Consider the following 25360-nt stretch of genomic DNA (forward strand, 5'->3'; position numbering starts at 1 on the left):
GACATACTCCAAGTCTTCAAGAATCCTTCATACATGGCTCGATTAAACATCATAGCCAGGAGCTCTGCAAGTATATCTCTAGCATGGATGAAGTGCTCTGCTACCAGACCATCATGATCCTGTGCTCTCCTTGTCTTCATCCTGTCAATGGCTTTCCTTACCCTCTCGACATTAAAGAAAGAACATGTCTTCGGGCATGTCTCTAGTGGGTCCGGTAGAGGTGGTTGACCTGATGCCATGTAGAGAGATGTGGCATATTCCCTCCATGTCTTAGTGGAGGTGACCGATGGTGGTGGTGAATGCTCGTGGAATAGCCTCCGCGCTTTGCCTAAGTCCTGACTTATAAATAACTGATACATATCTCGCTCTAGCTGAGATAGATAAGCCCTTTTCTTTCGTCGCACTAGGTGGCAAAAGATAATCCGTGACTGTCTATGTGTGGTAATACCCATGAGCACTTCCCTCTGTAATTTGATCCTCATCTCTCTACACTCCTCATCATACCAACTAGAGAGAGAGAGAGAGAGAGAGAGAGAGAGAGAGAGAGAGAGAGAGAGAGAGAGAGAGAGAGAGAGAGAGAGAGAGAGAGAGAGAGAGAGAGAGAATTATCGGCATTGATGAGCAAACAAATTGGGTTTTGTTTAATGCACCTTGAAAGAGGTAGGGAGACAAGGCTTTTGGATTTGGCTAGAGTGTGAGAGAGCGTGTAGCTCTCGGATGGCTACACCCCCATTCAACGGCAGTTGGAGGCGACATCGACTTCTATTCAGCGATCTGCCTTGGCTTGAGATTGGCGATTTGGGGTAGCTCTTGGCATCGAAGAGCTAGGACATCTTGGTTGAGAGAGCTTCTCTCGAACGACTTCTTCTCAGCATTCTTCTACGGCTTGACATTGGCCCCGAGAGATTTGGCGGTTATTTGGTTAGCGTGCTTTTGTCCGCCAATAGAAGTTGGCAGCAAGATTTCTTACTCTATTTTGATAATACAAGAGCAAGAGAGAGTAGTTTGGCTCTCCTCCATCGTGGATTTGCCACCGGTTTTCCTCCATGCGCTCATTCAGAGCGATTTGGCTTCGACGGTTTCCCCAGCACCCTGACTTCCCGACCTCAACACAACAGGAGACGATGAGAAAGAGCGGCATCGAATCTCCTCTAGTCTGCCAGATTCTAGAAAAATTTTCTCACAGGTTGGGCAGTCCTTCCAATGCACATTGTGCAACACATGTGGTGCTCATGTATGAATGTGTGGGGCATTCCAAAGAGCGGTTTTAGCACGGTGTTGTGAAGTTTCATGCTATGTATGCATATGTAGATTTAGCTCGAGCTAGGTATAGCTCGCAAGTAGTAGGTTCATACGTTTACAATGTTTTTGGACAAGTACATGCCCATAGAGCCACTTGTTCAAGAGTGAGCCAATTTGCTAGGGTTTTGGCAGTTGATGTGTACCAGATTGTGGATTTTGATATTGAGTGTTTGTTTTTTCATGCGTTTTTGATGAGTTTTTTGAGATTTTGCTCAAAATACAGAGGAAACTATGTTCGTTTGTCCCCAAATTCTTGCCATGTTTTGCACGTATTCGCAGTATACTCTCTGATGGTTTAGTGGTCGAGTTTTGACTCCCACTTTTGATAGGTTTTCCAGCTTGGAACACAATTAAGTGTTCTTGTACCCACTCTTGTAGGAGTGAGAGCTACATATGCTTGTGTGGCTATGGACAGATAGTCACATGCTTTACAAGTTCTACAAGTTTTTTGGCAGATCTTTGGAGGCCTACTTGGGATGCATTTTGAGCATTGTTTGCTCAATGCTTGTGCATATGGTTATGCGCTTTACGGTCGATTGAGGTGTTTATCCCAGACTTGGATCACTTGGTTTAGTGATGTTGTTTATGCTTGAAGATTGTGGACCTTTGTAGAGCTATTTTATGCATATGTGAGCATTGGATTTGATGCTACTGATCGTGGGTTTCATGATTGTGTAGTGGTCAAGTGATCTCCCACTTTGTTGTCAATTTGACAGGGTTTATGGTAGAGATTGTACTTGAATCTTTTGCTCAGTTTATAGGGGAGACTCTGCCAATTTTCTCCCAGGATTTCTCACCATAGTTTCTTGGCATCCAGTTAGCACACATGTGTGATAGTTCAAAGTAAAAAATGATGACTCATGAGAGACGGCGGTCTCGTAGTTGCCAATATATGCGATGTTGGCATTGTGGTCGCACATGACACATTAGGTGGCGTTGTTTTAGATGCATGAGGTAGCAGTGGAGATCTATGCATGGTGCATATGAGGTTTTGACACATGCTAGAGTGGTGACTTCATAGGCCAGTGACGATGATGTCATGTTTCCCTTTATTAGTGTTCCTCTTCCTTACATGTCTTCTAGAGGTGACACATCTTCCAGTTGGTTGCTAAACGAGGATGCAGTTTTCCACATCACACCGCGTCATGAGTGGTTCAGAAGTTTCTCTAGTGGGAGCTTTGGTTGTGTGCACTTGGTCAATGGTTCGGCGTTTGATATTGTAGGTCTAGGAAATGTTTGTTTGTCATTACCTAATGGTGCATCATATACACTATGACATGTGCACTATGTTCCTCAACTAAGACAGAGTTTGATCTCAATGAGACAACTAGTAGATTTTGGGTGTCAAACAATGCTTATAGAGTAGTCTTTCTAGATGAATTTCGGATCATTAGTGATTTCCAGGGGATCTCGAAGTGGCTTGGTATATCCTATACATGTATCTAAGGTACGAGATGGCATGGTCTTGAACTTGTTGTTGGTATGAATTGAGAGAGAGACGAGACATGTCTCCTTTGTAGGTGAGCTCCACCATGCTCATGTGCCAGAGCATTTAGTTGTGCAAGACATGTCTGTGAATATACAATTTGAGTGGCATTGCTCTAGTGAGACACATCAGGTGTTGTCAGAGTTTGTGTAGACAGAGGTAGAGGGGGGTATGCTCCCTAGAGACATAGGTAGAGATGACAAACATGGAGTTCTTTGATATGCTCATGCTAGAGGTTGATGAGTTGGTGCCAGGCTGCAAACCTCCACCTATGGGTGAGAGGGACATAGCCATCCTAGTGTCGATGATGATACATCCGTATGCAGTGGGTAGTCTTGATGATGCAGTACATACACATAAAGCAGCGGAGACTAGGAAATCTAGGTTTGTTATGACTTTGTCAGTGTTTGGGTGTCTCATGTATGACCTACTACTTTCAAGGCCTGACCTAACAGCTACAGTGGGAGCATTTGAAGCAGGGATTATCAGTCGTGGTGATGATTAACACTAGCATGATACGTATTGGAGTTTTGCAAACTATACAGAGTTGTTTGTGGGATCTACATGCACGCTCTAGCATGGGTAGGCACAATCGACTATCCCTAGAGCTGATATGATTGCATGTAGATCAATTGAGCAAGACAATGGGCATAGGTTGAGAGAGTCTCTCAACCATTTTCTTGTACATACTAGTAGTATAGCTAGTAGCACCCACTTATTAGCACATTCACCTTTAAGTGAAGGGGTTGTAGGGGTTAAAAGCACTACCCAAGGCCGGATGCCCAGTGTTCGACTACCCACTGACCTTATTCTTGTACATATATAGAGATTAGGGGTAGCACCGCACACATGTATTTCACGCACTGTACTCTTCACATATAATGAAAGTCTTCCCCAACATCAATGTCCTTTTTACATGTGTAACAATACTATAATGGGACTGAGTGAATTGTGGTGTCAGATAGATGGTCAATTATAAATCTCTTTCCTAGAGGATGCACTCGAGCGATTACAAGATCAACTCAAATGATTGTATCTTGGAACTGTAGGTAGACATGGTTTTTAGACGAGTCATGTACCATTTTTACTTTGCTCGTGAAAGGACGTCCTAATATCATCTCAAATGACATAGGATCCTCGAAAAAATCCATAACAATGAAGGTATGCCTTACCTTGTGTCTAAGGACCTTGATCTTGAGATCTTACAACATTCCAATAGGTTTAATGACAGTCCCATTGGCCATCTTTACCACTATGTTTGTGATCCCAAGGCTGACCCCAACACCACCATCAAGAATTCCATTTATTGTTAATCCTTTAGCAGTGATTGGTAGGGTTGCATTGGATTCATCACCTTCAAAGTATTGTCTCAACTTGTTAACTTGTATTTCAATAACAAAGTTCTCATCTAGGTTGGGTTGTGGATCTAAGTATTCCTCCTCAATTGGCACTTCATTAGCACTATCCATTTGTGAAAATTGTGGTAACCCGAATTTTAGCTCTCCATTGAGAAAAGCTCAAAGAGCTAGGAATAGCTTGGGATCTCCATATAGTTTAGACATGATGGTGATTCTAACGTTTGAAGCCATGAAATGCATTAATTTGGCAATATTTAACGACACTTTTTGGGCTTTGGCTCCTTGACATGGGGAAGATGGAATCTCTATTTATTCAATAGGGTCAGGCAATCCCTTCTTGAACATCCTCTCCAACAAGAAAGGAGTACGCCACTTTTTGATGTCTTAAAGTTACTTTCTTCCTTGATCACACTATGTATGGCAGTAGTCTGTGGTCCTTGTGAGGCCAGATTTTCATAGGAAACATTGTGTCTGTAATCTAAATTTTCTTAGGTGCTAGCTCTAGCTCCCTTTGGGTCTCTTCTACCAAACTCCTTAAGTGCTTAACACTCACTCAATTTCCTCTATAGGTTTTAGGTAAGTTCCAATCTTCTTCATGGGTTCCTTGGATTTTGGTCCTTGTGGTTCATGATGATCCACATTAGTTTTCTCCTTCATTGTGGCCATTTTAGTCACCATGGTCTCATCTGAATCTAAATCATCTTCAAGGTCATTCATATACATGGGGTTGTCACTAGTCTCTATGTTAGTCTTTGAACTAGGGCTTGACTTCATTGCTTTTTGTAAAATTGGGTGATTGATGCTGGATTTCTTTCTTCAAGGATATAATTTCAATTTTGGAGTATCGATCGTGTGAGTACATTTACTGGTACCATAGGTTTAGTTTGTGATGACGCCTCAATATTCTCAATTAAGTTCAATGGTGTGATCTTTGGCACATTTGGATTATTAGGAAATTGGGAAATCAAATGATCTATGCCACATCATTTACACATGAGTATTGGCATTGTAGATGTGCTCCCTTGACTAGCTTGCACTAGTGTGGCATTATTTTGTAGTCTAATAGGACACTTAGCTACACGATGTGGACCCCCACACTCATAGCACTGAAGAGGTAGTTTCTTGGGAGTGAGATTAATATTTTGGCCTCTTGATGCAAGAACAACTACATAATAAATAGGCTTGACTTGTCCCTAGTAGTCCTCCATGTAGTATTGGGACACTCCTCAAGTGCATCGACTCCATAGGCAATACTAGGTTCTAAATCATCCTCGCAATCCACACAAGCACTAGATGACTTGCAACTCACTTGGTTCACAAGGGTGGCTCTTGGATGCGGGGGTTGCAATCCTAACATTGGAGGTGGTAATGGTGTCGTTTGAACAACATTTTGGGCCCTAGGGACCATGTGTTGTGATGGTTTCTCAAGAGGTGAAGCATCCATCAATGTAGGAACTCGAGGCGTATTTGCCATTGCACATTTAAACACTATGTAATCCTTGGATTGATGACCATACCTCCCACATGCATTGCAATTCCCATTAAATTTTACTGTAAATGTAGGGTATTCATTGGTACTATGTGGACCAAAAAAAAATGAGCACCATTGTTTCTCCCTTCTTGGATACATATGATTGTCTCGTAGAGCACAATTATCTTTAAGAGTTTCTTGAATAGCCTTGGTGAGGTCAGCCAAATTCATCTCAAATAACTTTTTCTCTTTAACAATAGGTTTTATGGTCATCGACTCATGTCCAATCACTTGCGAGCTCATAGACTTTGGCTCAATTGACACTCTTTCTTCTTGCAATCATTAAATTGCCTTCCAATTGGATTGCATTTGTGGTAACCCAAGTAGTGATACCTCTAACGACTAGTCCATTATAGATATCCTCATGTTGCAATCCCCTAATGAATCTATCAAGTACTTGGTTATTGTTGAAATGCCCATTTGGATTACAACGAGAATTCAAATTCTTTAAGCGGCTAATAAAGTCTCTCATTGACTCACCTCTCTTGAGTTGGGCTTCCTAGAGCTAAGATGCTAAAAGCACTCCCTCTCGTATGTTTCAAAAACAATCTCCTAAGAGTAGGATAGTGCGTTCGCTCTTCATTTCTTAGGGTTCTATACCAATCCCCCCCTTTCCACTTAGAGTCAAGCTTAAAGCCTTGCACTTATGTACTTCATTGTGCTCTTCTAGGGAAGTACATACATGTTCAAATACCTCAATGTGTTTTCTAACATCTCCATCTCCACTGAATTTTTGTGTGACCTTGGCCACTTGTACTGCCTTGCTTCTAGGCTCTTTATCAGGTTGGCATCTTTAAGTGATGTTGTCTATGCTACTCCATTGCACATTCCCCCAGTCTTCACGGAATGCAAGCTTGATTGCACCAGCTACACATTGTGGTAATTCAAAATTTCTACAATTTTGGATTTGTATGAATTGTTGGTACTGTGTTGGGGAAAAATGGTGCCGACCTGAAGCCCACTGCAACAAATGATGCAACAAATCCAAGTTTTGGAATTCCCTCGGATGCTACTCTACTATGTGCATGGCAAAGAAGGAATGTAGATGCATTGTGCGCCATTGTCATGTGTGTCTAAGTGATTCTATTCTCACTTTGATTCAGCATACCACTAAAGCACATGAAGCTTGGAGCATATTGGCTTGCCAATATGAGGTGCACAATCACACTAGAATACAAAATCTATAAAATCAACTTGCTGCTAAAAATCTTGCTGGACAAAGAGAAGGTGGAGGCATTTATCAAGCGAATTAAGGACCTCCAAGATCAATTAGCTGTTGTTGGTGTGGTTATTTTTCCAAAAGATTTAGCTTAGCATTGCATTTGCATACTTCTAGCAAGATATGATGGTCTTGTTACGACACTCAACACTTAGGTTCGTCCAAAACCTCACATGTTTGAAGAAATAAGTGCAATGTTGCTTGAAGAGGATCTATGACTCAGGACAAGAGATGGCAGATAGGAAAGCATTGTCAAGGATACACAGAGTGAGAAAACCACATCTATTGTGCTAGCACAAGTAGGACCAATTGTGGCAACTTCTGTTAATTCTATGGAGGACATGCTTAAGTGCATGAATGATATGATGAATAACATGCAAAGGATGCTTATGATAGGGCAAGGATAGGGTCCATTTCACCTCAAGGACAACCTATAGGACAACACAAACCATTAAAATGGTGTGCCATCGAAGGGAAATGGACGAACCACAAAATGAATGAGTGCTATTATAAGACTAAATATGATGGAAATGTCAAGTATGTGCCCATGAGACAACAAGGACAACCCATTAGCACTAATTCAAAATCTACCTATGGTTGTGGAGAGACCACAACCTATATTAGGCTAACAGCCACCACTACCAGGAAACAATGTTGTACTAGTCAAGTACATGTTGCCTAAAGAGCAAGTGGATGAGAAAGCTTTAGTACAGATCATGCCATATAATGAGGCGAGCTCTACAACACTGGGAGTAGAGGGCAAGTGGTACATTCAGTTGAGACATGTCATAGTGGAACAAGTTTACTAGGCACCACCCGATGCAACACCAGTTTACTAGGGAACTAGACCAGTCATGATGAAACCAATGCCTAAAGTCAAGAACCAAGAATTTCCATAACTGTAGAGCTGATGACCACTAGAAAAATGATTGTTTAGAGCCAGATAAGAATGTTAGACTAATATAGGCATATTTTGCAGGGTGTAGTCACAGGGGCGAACAGTTTCCAAAAGATTGTCCTAGGAATCCTGTGAACAAAGGGAAGGCAACCATAAACATATTTCAAGTTATGACAAGTAGCTCATCAGAAGGGGAACCCATAGTCCCAATTTGGATACTTACTAGGACACAAGCTAGAGGGAATAGAGAGAAAAGTGCGAGTGGGTCAGAAACACCCAACAAACCTTCAAAAGACTCCAAAAAAGAGCGACGCAAATGATACAACCTTAGAAGACAAAAGCAACGGAGAGAGATTAAAGAGAAAGTGCAAAAGAAGGTAGAGAATGATGCAAACATTGTCATCAAAATTTATAGAATCAAAACCAAGATTGGTAGGATTCGTACTAGTGGACAAAATATATGAACTAACCAATGCAACCTTGGAAGCTTTTCAAGCGGGATTGAAAGCGAGTCAAACATTAGAAAAAAATGGGAAAACTACCCAGCACCTGATGATGGAAGCCGCTAAACTTGACTTTTAAAAAAATATAGTGTAAATTACACAATCTATGCTGGAGAAACAAAAGCCTCAGTTGGAAGTCATAGGGAAGCCATCAAAATTTGAAACTAGATCCAAAAAAGGCAAAACGCAAAATGATGAGGAGTTGAGAAAAACTCTAGTAGACACTGATGTGCTTGAACTAGTAATTCTAGATAGTGAGGAGGGGCTAGATGGAGTTCCTTTAGTTAATGAAAACTGGCCAAACCACCTCTGCGAACGAGTTAGGGAAGTTAATGATGGGAGCTTGACTTTGAATTCATCTAGTATTGAGGAAGTGTGGCTAGATCAACCACCCATGGACAATCCTTGTATCGAGATTGGGTATCAAAGTAGTCAAGCCTGTCAAAAGCTCAAACGCTATGGACACTACCTTCATATCTAGGTGAAAATGAATAAAAATCATTGGTATTTAGAATGACAAAATTGAATAGACCAAAGAAAATTTTGGATGTGATAAACTTGCAGTCAATTAAGTTGGCTCCGATCCAATGCACAATCACATTGGGTGGGTTGCTTAAGATACGACCATATCCATGGAAGAATCTACAATGAAAAGATGGGCTTGAAGGGGGTAACCAAGAAAACTTGGAGGAAGTGCAAAACAAGGAGGTGCGTGCTAAAATTGTCAAGTCCATGCCCATAAAACAAATTGGGGATTACTGTGAGGGGAACAAAGGAAGCATGATCCTTTTGGTACAATACAATGATGTACCGACCATGGCTACTTTGGATAACGGATAGGCGTACTGGAAAATTTGATAGTCAACTCTTGTGGAATTGACTACCAACACACTTTTTCCATTGTAGATTTTGGAAAAAAAAACTCAATTATGAAATCATCTTGGGAAGACCTTTCATGAGACAAATACATTTGATTTAGGATTGGGGGAATGATTACCTTTAACTAAAACAAGTGGGATCAATTATTCGGGTAAATTTGAAGGATCATTCTTACAAGGATTTCTTGAGGACACCAATCCAGGAGTTGGATTTGAAAACCTCAACAAAAACTAAACTACCATCATGGATACTTAAAGATAATCCAATCTAGATTGCAGAGCTTCGGAGTGTGGTAGTTTAGAAGAGAAGAATGCATACTAAATTGAGAGGTAACGATGCCAAATTTTTACTTGAATCATTTCCTAAACATTTACTTGAACCTTTTGAGTGGACTCAGATTTTGGCAACTATGGATGTATGCGTTAACGAATCCACACCCACACAATTTTGTGATGAGGAGAGTTATGACATAGTTCCTATTCAAATAGTAATTATTGAATTATCGAGGAGTAACAAGTTTTCTCTGATCATTATTATGATGCCACATATGAGTTAGAGGAGACACTCACAATGAAGGAAACAGATTTTGAAAAGAATATCTGAGAGCCAAACTGCTACTCAAGAGAGGACAAGAAAAGTTGTTTGAGTTTTTGAATCAGCATAGTAGGCGCCAATAAAGGTATCATAGAAAACAAGAAAATAAAAGGAAGAGAAAACAATCAAAACCAACAATGGAAATTAAAACTCAATTCTTAACGATGATAGATGCATCAAGGAAAAAATAACGGGGAGATATCTAGCCATGAAAAACACGGATTGATGCACCAAAACAAAACAAATATTGAGCAAGCCTGATGAGACTAGGGAAAAGAACCTACAATGAATAAAATCAAGTACAAAGGAAAGTATAAGGAGTTGAAACGAACCTTGAAGGAGGTTTGAACTACTAAAATGGAGTTAGACAGTGACAAACCAGGAGCAATCAGTGTTCCTTCACACTAAAAAAAAAAACACTTTGCAAGATTGACAAATCATTGTAGAGAAACCATTGCAACAATCAAAAGAACCAGGAAATCCTATGAGGGACCTAAAAAGACCAAACAAATTGACCTAGCAGAGCCGGGAGAGGACTCAAAGCCACCATATATAGCTATAAATTTGTCTCTATAGGAGGAAGAAATTCTCATTCGGATGTTAAAAGAGTATAGGGAAGTGTTTGCATGGTCCTATAAAGATCTCAAGTTAGTGGATCTTGAAATATGTCAGCATACTATTCCTATGAGAGATGATGCTAAGCCAATTACACTATGACCATACACCTACAATGAGACATTTGCCAAGAAAATCAAGGAAGAGATCAATAAGCTCAAGGAAGTTGAGTTCACCTATGAAATAGAACACATTAACTGGGTATCACTTATTGTGGTAGTGCCAAAAAAGAATGGAAAATTCAGAGTGTGTGTGAACCTCAAGAAGGTGAATGCGGCTACCATTCAAGATAATTATCCTCTTCCCATCACAAACCATGCTCTAGAACGAGTAGCTAGGAAAGAGGTTTAAACTTCTTGGATGGATTCTCTAGTTACAATCAGTTAGCCATAGATCCCAAAGATCAACGTAAAACGGCTTTTGCCACGAAATGGGGAATCTTTGCTTACAGGGGTATGCCTTTTGGATTGACCAATGCACCAGCAACATCCAATGGCTAATGAGCCATGCTTTTTAAGGAATATCTGTGGAATTTCCTAGAAGTTTACATGGATGATCTTTGTGTGGATTCTACAAATGGTGTGTCTTTGAAAAATTCCGTCTATATAAGATTTGTTTAAATCCAGAAACGTAAGTATTTATGGTTAGACATGCAAAATTCTTGGACATATTGTATCAAAAAATGGTATTGCAACATATACGGAGAAAGTAGCATTAATTGTTGAGATATCAAGACCAACAAATGTCAAGGAAGTTCAAGGGCATTGTGGCTATTATCGTAGATTCATCTACATGTATGCAGTCATTGCAAAACCCATTTATGGCCTTATCACTCATTTTGAATGGACTAATGAGTGTGAGGAGTCATTCCAGAAGCTTAAATAAGCCTTGAGATTAGCACCAATATTGAAGACTTAGATTGGAACAAAGTTTTCCATGTGCATGTTGATGCTTCAAATTTTGCTATTGGATACATATTAACTCAGCCAAGTGAGGGGACAATGGATTTTCCTATCTCCTATGCCACGAGATAGCTAAACTTAGCAAAAAAGAACTACACCACCACTAAAGGGAGGGCCTTGGAATGGTGTAGGCAGTTAAGAAATTTTGACACTACTTGCTAGCTAGCAAGTTTGTCGTTTTTGTGGAACAACAGGCCTTACTCTATCTGGTGAACAAGCCATGAAATATTGGAATAGTAGTAAGATGGTTTATCATCCTACTTGAGTTTGACTTCACAATGGTAGTCAAAAAGGTCACAAAGAGCAGATCACATATCAAGAATCACTTTGAGAGAAGTACCAAAATGGTAAGATGATGGTTTATTAGATGCTTATCTATTCTCCGTGGAGATGGTTCCTAAATGGTCGAATGACCTTGTATCTCTAATGACTATAGCTCAAATAGATTCATAGATGCCACTTCCTATTAAACCACAATTGATTGAGAAATTCATTGCATATCAATTACTGACAGTAAGGCTGTATCGGAGAAACAAGGATAGGATTCTACTATTGTGCATTGGCCCTAAGAAACATGCAAATTATTTGAGTCAAGCTCATACAACGGTTTTAGGATTCCACCTTGTGGAAGACCAAACCTTAACCGACAATTAACCTGGACAGGGGTCTATTGGCCTACGGTGAGGAAAGACATTCATGATTATGTGAATAATTGTTCTGAGTGTAAGGAAAAGGCTATCGTACCTCATGGTACATTATTCTAGATCTCTGTGACATCACAATGGAGTAGATATTTGGTAGAATATATGACCAATAGGACATTCCTTGAAGATGTAAGTAAGAAAAGACAGAGAGCAACGAAAGCAACCAACTACGTCATGATCAAACATCAACTCTATTGACAAGCAAAGAACCTACCAGATTTATCCATCAAAGCCAACATCATTTCCATAGTTAAGTTGAACCAGATTACAAAGACACTAGAGAAATGACAAATTGACTATTTGAGAGATACCCTCCCCAGGGGTCTATACACAAAAAATACAATTTACACTTTTATACAATTCTCAATATACATCAGAGTTGTGGAAGCATTTGCATAGGGAAGGAGTTCTCTGTGCCTGACCAAGCATGGAAATTAGGCCATGAGCCAAACTGCATCCAGAGGTACCTAGTGACTAGTGCTACCCTTGAATGGGTGTTATGAATGAAAGCGTACTCAAGAAAAATATAACATTGTGGAGGGTGAATATATGTGTACATTGCGTTGCAGGAAGATAGAGAGAGAGAGAATATAGTTGAGGGTGAAATAGAGTGCACAAAGACAAGAGATAATGACAACGGAGAATCTTTAAATACCCCGTCTAGATGAAACAAGAAACCATGTATCAATGCAGTGACAAAAATCTGGGTATACCATAACATCAAAAGTTTATGACAAAATAACTTGCAGAGCACCGGACCCTGTGTAGGGATCGATCGGTCCACCCATCCACTTCCACTCTACTACGGACAGAGAGAATTTCACTTCACTGGGAGCAAGTCACTGTTAGGTAAAGGTGGTGTACCTCACCGTGCTTTTCCCGTGTCCGTCGGCCAGTGTTCGGCTGCCCACATTTATCTCCTTATTCTTTATACATGCAAAGAATAAGGAGCTCTCACTCACATTTTCACATGGTACTCATACAGTGAGTTTTGGGAGCTCCACCCACATCTTGTGTCGTTCTCTCTCTCCCTCTCTCCCCTTTGCACTCTCTACGCACGCACAACGCATTCGTGCACTCACAATTGGTATCAAAGCTTTGGCTTCGCGACAGATGGAGTGCTACAGAGAAGTGAGCTTTTGGCTATGGTGAGCTTATTTTCGGTGGAAGCTTGAGATCGGTGAGCAACCACCAAATCTGTGCTCATCGAATCTTGAGGGACATTCCCAAGCTTGAAGTAAGAGTGTATTGCAAGTGTGTATGCTTTTTTGCAATCATATTTGCAGGAAGAATGCAGATTTTCATTTCCGCAGGTCATTTTTCGAGCCCCAAAAACATCGTTTTTTGCATAACTTTTGCATACGGAATGCGATTATGCAAAGCTAGGGTGTAACTTGGGGTTTGGGCATGCTTCGAATGCAATGGTGATGTTCATTTGAGCTGATTTTGACCTCTGAAATTCCTGCAACAGCAGCAAGTTTTTGCTACGTTTTTTAGTCGAAATCAGTGTTTTTTGGCATATCTTGCACACTCGGACTCAGATCTATATGATCTAGGGGTCTACCCCAGGGTTTGTCGATTTTTTGGACGCAATGGTGATATTAGAATTTAAAAATTCTGATCTCTGAATTTTTTGCAGCAACCTGCATTCCTTTTGAGACACAAAAGATTTGACAGTTAAGGGCTTGTATACTGCAAATCGTTGTGTAGATTACGTCTGGGGATATGTACGTCACATTGTGGAGTCCATTGGGTGCTGATTTAACTTGAAATTTTTGATTTGGGATGTGGTTCTTGGACTAAGACACATCCGTATGCAGTTTCTCTGCACATGGTTTTGTGTTGATGTATGCTCTATGTGGGAACAATATGGAGATCTGGAGCCATCATGGCTAAGTATTTTGGATGCATGGTTGATGCTCGCAGTTGAGCACCTGTTTATGCGCATCCATTGAAGCTTGTTTATACAAACAGGTTGACAGGTTTTGTCAATATTCCGTTGAATGGTACTCCGACTAGAGCGTACTTGCTCTTTGTATGACTTTGTGAGGTGATTCCGGACGACTACATTCCCGGATTTGGCCATTTAGGCATTTTGTGTTGTCTCTATTTGCGGTTTACTGTTGAGTTTTTGCTCCAATTACAAGGGAGACTCTGCCAAAATTTTATCAAATTTGTTTGCCTATTGTAGAGGCTTGTGAGCTTAATAGTTTGCTCACTTTGTCTTCTTGAGATAGTGGTTTGCTCTCAGATGGGAGAGTTTTGTGATCTCAAGCATTGTTTTCCATTGTTTGGCATGGCCATGAGAGGCGACTTTTGTTCACGGCGACTGACATGTTGGTATTGTGGCCATAAGGGGTATATTAAGCGCCGCTGCTTCAGGCGTATGAGACAACAGAAGAGGCAGATGCATGGTGCTACTATGAGGACAAATGCTAGAGAGTATGTAAGTGACGGGCATGTCACTTTTGAGTCTAGCTTGCCTTCAGACTACTTCGTGTCTTGGGATATCACATTGTCTACGCGTTTTCTACTAGACGAGCATATAGTTTTTCACGTGACGTCACGTCGTGATTTGTTTTGCTCTTTCTCTAGTGGGAGACTTGGTTGTGTGTAGTTTGCTGATGGTTCAGCATATGACATAGAGGGTGCTGGAGATGTATGCATGTCTTTACCTAGCGGTGCATTGCTTACGCTACGAGATGTATGTTATATACCAGGACTCAGTCAGAGTCTCATTTCAGTGCGTCATATTTGCAGAGTAGTGAACATTGTGTACTGCTTGGAGAGCGGTCATTTCAGATGCATAGGGGATCACTGGTGATAGCCAGAGGTGCTAGGAGTGGTCTGGTATACCCTTTGCATATTTTTGATACACGAGGCGCTATAGTCTCTGTGTATTTGCAGCCATGTTTGGAGCGAGAGACGAGGCGTGTCTCTTTTGCGGATGTGCTACATGGAGAGCAGGTTGTGCATTTGTCTTGTGGTGATGTTCACGTAAATAGTGGTATCTCTGGGGATGCACAGCTTTGTCAGTCATCAGTTAAGGTGACATCGATTGAGCCAGAGATCGATGCATTGTTCTATGATGCATCTGATATGTTTGAGGGTGACAGTGTCCTTCAGGCAGCTGTGTGTGATTACAGTGGTGCTGATTTTTCTGTTTTGCAGTCATTCTCAGCAGACATGCCTTTGCCAGATGATGCTGACATGGTGATGCATAGTTAGGTGGTTCCTGATGAGGATGCATATGGCACTAAGGTTGCTGACAGGGATAGGTTGGCACACATAGTGCATGTTTCGTCAGCTTTTGGGTCTCTCATGTTTTACCTTTTGGTTTCGAGACCTGATCTTGCTTATGTGGTTGGTGCATTTGCAGTGGAAGTTGTCAGTCGTGCGATGACTGACACTGTCATTGTGCACCATGCAGGTCGTCACTCAATACCTGCATCATGAGTGTCATCGTAGCTCTAGCCCTAGTGGTATGGATGTTGCATCTGCACTAGAGCATGTTTGGAGTGAGCCAATGGGCATAGGTTGAGAGCCGTCTTCTCTCACCTCTTGTATATACTAGTTGTAGGCTAGTCTTCTTGCCACTTATTGGCACACAGCCTTTAGTGGGAGAATGTTAGGTAAAGGCGGTGTGCCTCACCGTGCTTTGTCCGTGTCCATCGGCCAGTGTTCGGCTGTCCACATTTATCTCCTTATTCTTTATACATACAAAGAATAAGGAGCTCTCACTCACATTCTCACATGGTACTCATACAGTGAGATTTGGGAGCTCCACCCACATCCTGTGTCGTTCTCTCTCTCTCTCTCTCTCTCTCTCTCTCTCTCTCTCTCTCTCTCTCTCTCTCTCTCTCTCCCCTTCGCACTCTCTGTGCACGCACACCGCATTCGCGCACTCACAGCCACAACACCTCCAATTACCTACCTGAGCCAGACATAGGCTGAGGCCGCTTCGCCTCCCTCCATGAACCCGAGCTTTGAAAGGATCCCAAGTACTAGTAGGTGGTAGGGTATCCACACCAACCATACTAGTTTATGCACCACACCTCTTCGATGCCCAGCACCGGGTGTTTAGGCAAAGCCAAGGCAAAATCCCCGATGCGTTAGCCGTGTAGGTCATTCAACCCCCGATGCACTAATCGTGTAGATGAGCCTAACAAAAAGAAGAAGACCTAGGCAACACCTCCGATCCAGCAAAGCCCCAGGTCAATGACCCTTTAGTCAAAGGCTAAGCGATGTAGGTGATCTTAGTCTTGTAGCGACGCTACCATGAGAAACATAACACATGAGTCCAATCACAATAGCACTTTTCGTATGCACAAACAATCTTTTCCAAGCAGCTAGACTGTATAGGGTCTCTACCCTTACACGTCTACCATAAACCACCTCGATCACTTTAGGATCCAAATCCAAAACCATAAACCATAATCCAATCACATCACATGGGTGAGCACTCCACCCTGCTTGGGTGAGACACGACCAATCCTGCATAACCACTTTAGAACATAACATGGCTGTAAAAATTTTGGCAGCATAACCAAATCCATTAAAAAAACCATAAGCCACATCGGATTCCATCATAAAATTTCAACCATAATCCATGAGGGAATCTCAGCCCTTAACCATAAATCATAATCACATTGAACCAACTCTTACACTTGGAATTTGACACATCCCCTGCAATCAATCGGAGTCCATACACATGCGACTCTTAAGACGTGATTCTTTCATGCATAAAAAGAGTCCGACCAGCAACTAATCATGATATAAAAATACAATTTTGACAACATCCAACCATGCAAAGTTGATGTATCACATCTGCACTTCACCCCCCTAGCACATAGAGCTAGATTTGACCTAAAAAAGTGGAAAGCAGTCATAACCGTGCATATGAGGCATCCACATGAATCCATAAGTTTCCATACATCATATGATAACATTCCAACACCATAAACATGATGCAAAACAGCTCCGACTTTTAGGCCAACCATAAACCATAACTTCACACGTATGCAAAAAACAAATTTTTGGCATTTTTGGGAGTATGCAAAACATGCAAATGAAAGTATTTGACCTCAAACCAATGCATCAAGCTCAGATCCATAATATAGACTATCACTCTATCACATCACTTTACCCATATGGTACTCACGTAACAAACGATAACCCCAAAAGAAAGACACTTTAATTATATCTGCCTATGCGGTTCGGGATGTTTAACCATATACTCTCACATAAGTTTATGGCCATCTAATAGTTGAAATCAGCTCGCCAAAAAAAAACCATAAAACATATAAAAACAGTTCGGTTAACTCACAACGTTATATGGCACCCCCCCTTGGTAGCACCCCTATAAGTGTAGGTAAAACTGGTTATAGAATGATTAATAACTTGCATTCTCGAGGTGATAACGGAGACCTAAATTCATTTATCATCAGGTTTCATCAAGCTTTTCAATTGGTTAAGAGGGTTTGCTCATCTGGCGAGTCTATATAGTGGTTCTCCAAGGAGCCTGGAGTCGAAAAATTTGGTTGTGCAATGGGTAGCAAGCTATTTTTTGACCATATCTCTTAGCTCGTGCGTATTTTTTACATGACACTAAAGAGAGAAAATGTTATAAATGATGTTTTTAATCTCTGGTCTAAAGGGTTCGTGCTGATTCATAACGGTTTGTGATTTATGACCAAAACATTGTTCCTACCGCCTCTATGACGTGAAACGAAAAAGCACTTTTTATGCACGCACGTGATCATAAACACATCATGTGCATAAATCAGCGTGTTAAACATGATGAAATAATCATGGGGCAACTTCATATGTACTTGGTTAATCCATACATGCACTCGTACGCCTTGCGATAGTAGATGCAACAGACGACACTAAAAACTGAGCACTTTAGGCCAATTTATAGGTTTTGCAGCTGGTCAGAGTGATGCCCAAGCTACAAGTAGTGCTAGTTTTTAGCAGGAAGTCTTTCTAAAAACATGGCACAACTTTTGGTGGTCAATTCCCCTACTTACCATTAAATTTTTATAGTAAATTTGGCCAACCGGACAATATCTGGTCAACTAATGAAAACCGTAGCTAGACTATGTCGCATCGTAATGTCTCGACATGATAATGACTTTCTCGTACTGCCCTAGCGTATTTACGATACTACTTTTTATAAAAATAATTTTCATAAAAATCTCGTTTGGTCCCGTTTTTGCTCCGGGTGATCATTTTTAAACCCGACGGAGACTAAAATTGATATTTTTGTGTTTAGGTCATCATACAAAGCACATTGCTTTTCAAAAACACCGAAAAACAGGAAAAGCTAAAAATAGCGTAAAAAGAAAAAAAAAACATAATTTCTAAAATTGAACCACGGCTTCCCCTCGTCCACTAGAATAAGAAAGCGGACTCGCTTTTCACTAAAAACCACTAAAAATCATGAAAAGCTAAAAATAGAGTGAAAAGCACTCAAAAAGCAGATTTTTACAAAATTGAATCATAGCTTCCCTGGAACACGTACATCAAGGATCCGACCTTGCTTTTTGCAAAAAAACACCTAAAAACATAAAAAGCATGAAAAAGCATAAAAAGTTATCATATTCGCATAATAACTCCATTCATCTTCGTTGCCGCATATTAAGGTCAGGCTGGGTGTAGATCCACTTCAGGCTTTTATGGTCGGTATGTAGTTCAAATCTCCTTCCAAGAAGATAATGTCGCGTACTTTAAGATCATGCACAACGGCCAATAATACCAAGTCATGTGTAGGATAATTTAAGTCATGTATATGTAACTTACAAGATTCATAAGCTACTGGTTTTGCTTGTAACATTTAATGGCCTAGTAACTTGTGTGTAGCGGAAAATAGCATGAACATAGTGAGCATTTCATTAGAATAGATTCCTAATGAGAATAATAAGAGTGCTTGGGTGGAGAGAGCAACAAAAAGTATAACACCTAGTTAGATAGCATGAACAATACTTCAAAAGAGAGAGAAATTAAGCTATTGATGACACTTGAGGATCGGATTTACATGGAGCCGGTCCCCCCTCAAAAAGGCTTTGTGTTATGGTTTCTCCCATCAAGAGAGACATTTTACAATACAATTCTTTTTGTTCCTTCAATACTAGCTAGTGCAATGAAGATGGAAACTTCAAGCACTAAGCAAAATACTTATTAAACACAACATCAATTCCCTCATGGTCTCAGACCCAAGACCTCACACACCTTCAAAGATGGTGAGAGCTAGCGGGGTATGAGAGTAGATTGAGAGGAAGAAGGAGTAGCCTTACGAGAAAGATGTACATCTCCTCACATAATCACTCATATTAGCATAGCATAACTTAGTAATTAGCATGGTAGAGGAGAATCCAAGAATTGTTGGTGTAGGCCTCCCTTCTCACAAGCTTGGAGTAGGTGATAAGCTTTCCATTAAAGCTTGAGAAGGAGAGAGAGAGAGACTTTTTGCTTCACACATGAGATAGTGTGAGTGTGTATGCGATAATGCCTTTGAAAATTCATCCCCCCCTCTCTCTTGGTCGACCCCTCTTGCTATTTGCTCTTGCTAGCACCTCATTGGACCTCTCCCAGCTTAGCCAATGAAAGTTGAGTAGCATAAGTGATAGCCTTTTGACATGTGTTCCCCTTTCCCCTTTTGTGAGAGATTTAGGTAATTAATTAATGCAACTAAAATCTCATTGGACCCCTTTGTCTCTTGGTCAATAGGAATCAGGCAAGCCATTCGGCTGCTGAATGCTCATTGGACCCCTTGGGAGACAGTTCGATAGTCTTCTAGAGAGCTTAATTCTTATTGGTTCTTTTATTAAGTGTTTTAAAGTTAAGTAAAATAGATTTACTCTAGCCTAATTCTTATTGGTCCACCTCCATGGCCATCCAATAGGATTTGAGTACACCTTGTGAACATCTCGGCTAGGGAGTTGACATGTGTCCCTCATTCCCTTTGTGTAAAGGAAGCTTGTGTGTGTCTCTCTCTCTCTCTCTCTCTCTCTCTCTCTCTCATCCCCTACTTGCAAGGCTCGCCCCCTCCTTTGTAGGAGTTGTGAAGAATTTCTGGTACACACAAAGCATCCAATTTCCATAATGTTTGACCTTTGGACACAACCTTTGAATTTTGGAAGTCTTAATGGGCTGAACCTTAGGGTCTTTAAAGCCCATTGTTGCACCTTGCTCTTTTGTAGATGGCACCCCCTTTGGATCCCTATTTTCCCTCCTTTGGATCCCTAATGTGGTCGGTCTGCCATCTTAACCAATATTCTAGATTTTTCTCCCTTGGCACTTCCCCATATTAAATGATTAGTTTAACATGAGAAAATTATTTAGGAGAATTGGATATTAGTTATTATGACATTACCTCTCTCTTGAAATCATAGTCGTCCTTGACTATGGGGTAGAGAAGATAAAGCCTATTCATTAGTCCTTTTTCTAGCGGGTAGAGGATCCCTATGTTACCCTACGACATCGTTCCAGAATGGATGACTAGTCCATTTGACGCTTGAGAGCCTAAGCTGCCACAAGCATGTCTGCACATTAGTCCTATCAATCTTCCATAGCAGAGTGACAAGCTCTACTTGGTGTTTGGGAGACGTTGTCTCCGCAAACGTGATCTAAGCATGCATACTACTTCAGTTTTTGCACAATAAATAAAAAGAGAGTCTTATAAGACAAAAACTTTGTTCATTTGAAACATTTGTACAGTTGCTTACTCTAGGAAAGCATTGTAAGCATTGACAAGGTTTAGGTTATCCTTTAATTGTATGCCTTGCATCCATCGAACATCTTCAAAAGGATAATTCTTAAACTTAATAAGATATCGTCGGATAGTCTTACCGCCTCTTAGTACCTTGTCTTCATGTCGGGAGAATGGAGTCGGGCTGCAGCACCTCTTCTTGGTCCTCGATCTCCTGTGGATCTTCAATAGTTGGTTCTTGAGGTGGCTCTCCTTTGTAAGGCTTTAGTAGGCTCACATGAAAATGATTGTGTATGAGCCAATGGCTGGGCAACTTGAGTTGATAGGCCATTGCATTGATTGGCCTAATAATCTGAAAGGAACCATAGTACCTTTTTGCTAATTTAGCATAGTACTTTTGGTGTCCTGTAGGATTCTTGCCCGTCGTGTGCCTTAATCGAGCCTTGGGAAATTTGAGTAAGACCCAATCATTTTCTTTAAAGGATTGGGCTCTTTTGTGCTTGCTAGTAGCAGCCTTTTGCCTTGCAAAACATGCAAATGAAAGTATTTGACCTTAAACCAATGCATCAAGCTCAGCTCCATAATAAGACTATCACTCTATCGCATCACTTTACCCATATGGTACTCACGCAACAAACGGTAACCCCAAAAGAAAGCCACTTTAATCATATCTGTCTATGTGGTTCAGGATGTTTAACCATATACTCTCACGTAAGTTTATGGCCATCTTATAGTTGAAATAAACTCACCAAAACAAACCATAAAAAATATAAAAACAACTCGGTTAACTCACGACGTCATATGGTACCCCCCTTGGTAGCACCCCTATACGTGTAGGTAAAACCGGTTATAGAACGATTAATAACTCGCATTCCCAAGGTGATAACGGAGACCTAAATTCATTTATCATCAAGTTTTATCAAGCTTTTCAATTGGTGAAGAGGGTTTGCTTATCCGATGAGTCTATATAGTGGCTCCTCAAGGAGCGTGGAGTCAAAAAATTTGGTTGTGCAGTGGATAGCAAGCTGTTTTTTGACCATATCTCTTAGCTTGTGCGTGTTTTTTACATGACATGAAAGAGAGAAAATGTTCTAAATGATGTTTTTTTATCTCTAATATAAAGGGTTCAGGCTGATTCATAACGGTTTGTGATTTATGACCAAAACAGTGTCCCTATCGCCTATATGATGTGAAACAAAAAAGCACTTTTTATGCACGTACGTGATCTTAAACATATCATGTGCATAAATCAGCATGTTAAACATGATGAAATAAACTTCATATGTACTCGGTTAATCCATACATGCACTCGTATGCGAAAAACAATCACCAAGAGGGTGACTACTGAGAAAAATGACATAGAGAGAGAGAGAGAGAGAGAGAGAGAGAGAGAGAGAGAGAGAGAGAGAGAGAGAGAGAGAGAGAGAGAGAGATGATGGCTATGGACTTTAGAGCTTCTCACCGTGCTTTAGAATCGATTAGGGTTTTTTGAAAGACTTCTTGCTTTGTCGCAAGAGCGCGGTGATGAGAGCTACGTAGAGGTATCCTCCACGAAAGCTTCCGGAGAGCGCGTACACCGTGAAGCGAGAGAGAAGAAAATAAGCAAGTAGAGAGATCGTTCTTCTTCTTCCCAAGAGAGAAGAGCTAATGGAGATGGTGCTGAAGATCTTACACCACTCCGTCTAAAAGATACGTATAGCCTTGCGGTAGTAGACGCAACAGACAGCATTGAAAACTGAGCACTCTAGGCCAATTTATAGGTTCTAGAGCTGGTCAGAGTGATGCCCAAGCTACATTTTTCAGCCTGGAATAGCCTCCTCCTTTTGGAAAAAGACTCCAGTCTTTTCTAGAAACATGGCACAGCTTTTGGCGGTCAACTCCCCTACTTACCATTCAATTTTTACAGTAAAATTGGCCAACCAGACAATATCTGGCCAACTAATGGAAACCGTAGCTAGACTCTGTCGCACTGTAATGTCCCGACACAATTATGACTTTCCCGTACTGCCCTGGCGTATTTACGATACCGCTTTTTATAAAAATAATTCTCGTAAAAATCCCGTTTGGTCCCGTTTTTGCTCAAGGTGATCATTTTTAAATCCGACGGAGACTAAAATTAATATTTTTATGTTTAAATCATCATAAAAAGCACATTGGCTTTCAAAAACGCCGAAAAACACGAAAAGCTAAAAGTAGCGTAAAAAGAAAAAAAGTAAAATTTTCTAAAATTGAACCACGGGTTCCCCTCGTCCAGTGGAATAAGAAAGCGGACTCGCTTTTCACTAAAAAGCATAAAAATCATGAAAAGCTAAAAATAAAGTGAAAAGCACTCAAAAAGCAGATTTTTACAAAATTGAACCATAGCTTTCCTGGAACATGTAGATCAAAGATCCGACCTTGCTTTTTGCAAAAAAACACCTAAAATCATAAAAAGCATGAAAAAGCTAAAAATAGCGATTTTTTCCAAAATTGAACCAAACATCCATCTAACCTATTGGAACATGAAAACAACCTTGATTTTTACTTTAGAATCTTCCAGTACTGTCAAGCTTCTTAAGTCAAAATTTGGCAAAATAGATACTGAAAGCTATATTTCTTATTTTTAGAAGAGACCCAAAAATTGGGGATCTTACACTATTGAAAGAGCAACAGCGAGGACATGCAATGGCTAGGAAGGGGGAAGTGTTTGGTTAATGAATCTTACGGATGCCCTCCTAGCCAACCACACCTTGTTCAAGCCTCAAATTTTGATGGAATCTATCTTATTTTAAAAAAAAATCCTTGTAAAAGTGTCCATGTAATTTTGAGCTGAATGATATATACATTGAGTCGTATTCTTTTGTCATGAGCCCAAAGCCATGAGCTAGTCATTGGTCATTTGGAAAACCCTAGATATAAAGCTAAAAAAACCCTTAGTTTGAACATCACTGTAATATTATCTTGAGTTTTTGAAGAGCTTTTGTATGTACGGTTGTGGCTTCTCGGCTACAACTTGTAATCAATTTTTCTCAGATCTGGTAATCCAAATTCGATTCCAAAAGTTGCATTGTGTTCCTTGTCTCGTGCTCTTTTGATTAAGTATAATCATTTCAGGTTTTTTTGTGATTCACGACTACGCCTTTGTGAGTCGTATCTGCAAATTTGACTGCTTAAATGACTATTTTTTGACATTCTGACCACTGGAGAGTGATACTAGACCTTAGGGCAACCTATCTGGACTATTATATTACAATGTTTTTTGACCTGGACCATGATGGGTCAGGATTCTGATACCTTGTTGGATGACCTCCAGAGACTTTGTAGATTAGTGTCCTTAGACCTAATATAGCTTCCCTTAAAGTTTTGTGATGATCCGAGTTCATATAGTCGACCAAATGGTGTGATGATCTAGAGTGGTGTAATAAGAGAGTGATGGTTTGCTTGTTGTGTTAATGTGATTGCTTTGCTAGGTTCACGTTGTTGGGCGCATTTTTGACACCCCGTTTTTTGTAAATTTGTACATACGGACATGACGTCCGATGTCAAAAGGGCATGTGGGATTTCTTTTTGTGGGTTTTTTAGCTTGCTTTAGCAAGCACATGTACATGCACTGCAAGTCGCTAGTCTAGTGACAGCTGTCGGGCTACTGTAAGTGCCCGTGAGTGAGTTTTTTGAAGTGAGACTTGTATATAACTTAAACTCATGTACAAACTTAAAAAAGTTCAGCCAAACTCCAGAAATTTGCAGGTTTTAGCTTGTTGTGTCTCCTTGGTGCTCTTGGATGCAGTTTTTTGCCCCGACTAGCCTTCTCTACGTGTAGTCGTGTTGGGACAGCTTTCTGTTCGCGTCAATTTTGCTCATGGAGGCATATGGAATCAATTTTGGTCATCTTCAGCTTTCTTGCCAATCATTTTTCAAGGTTTCTCTCAAGATTTAAAGTGCCCCAATTGGAGTTGTACTCTTCAGGTTATGACTAGTTTTCCGCAGGGTTACGACTATGGCAGCTTGGTGGAAAATTGTATGTAGGCAGATTGGGAGGGCTTGTTTCTATGAATTGTGAGATTGAGGTTGAAGTTGTGGTTTTGTGGTGTTCATTTGGGAAAGGGGAGGCTCTTGTCTTCATATGCATTGGTCGGCGTGTGCTATAAATCTGTGCTTTGACAGGGTTTTGCTCCTATGTGACATAGTCTCTTGAGTGGGCGACGGCTAGTAAATTCCCAAGGGTCTGCTCTTATCGGACTTGTGGTGTTTCAAAGGGATTTTTCAAAGCTTTTGGTGTTGTTGTAGTGCTATTTCAACGCTCTTGGGTGACATTGCTATAGAGGTGTTTCAGTTTTCTTGTTTCCCAACAGTGTTTTGGTGCCCGCCATCGAGGAATAGCTTCAAGTTACCTTCAGTTTACAGGTTTTAGAAGACATGGCATTTAATTTTCCAGAGTTTAGTGGGAAATCAAATGAAAGTTCTAAAGGTTTCATTGAGAGAATGGAGTTTGCTTGCCTTCTTGCTGACAAGCAAGACACAGCGTTGGTGTTGCGAATCTTCTATTTCTGTTTGAAGGGAGATGCTAGGGAATGGTTGGAAGGCTACGAAAAGGAGATACAATCAGCCCAACCTCCTCAA

This window comes from Adiantum capillus-veneris, chromosome 29 (genome assembly GCF_014529385.1).
Source record: "Adiantum capillus-veneris isolate H3 chromosome 29, ASM1452938v2, whole genome shotgun sequence".
Classification (NCBI taxonomy): Eukaryota; Viridiplantae; Streptophyta; class Polypodiopsida; order Polypodiales; family Pteridaceae; genus Adiantum; species Adiantum capillus-veneris.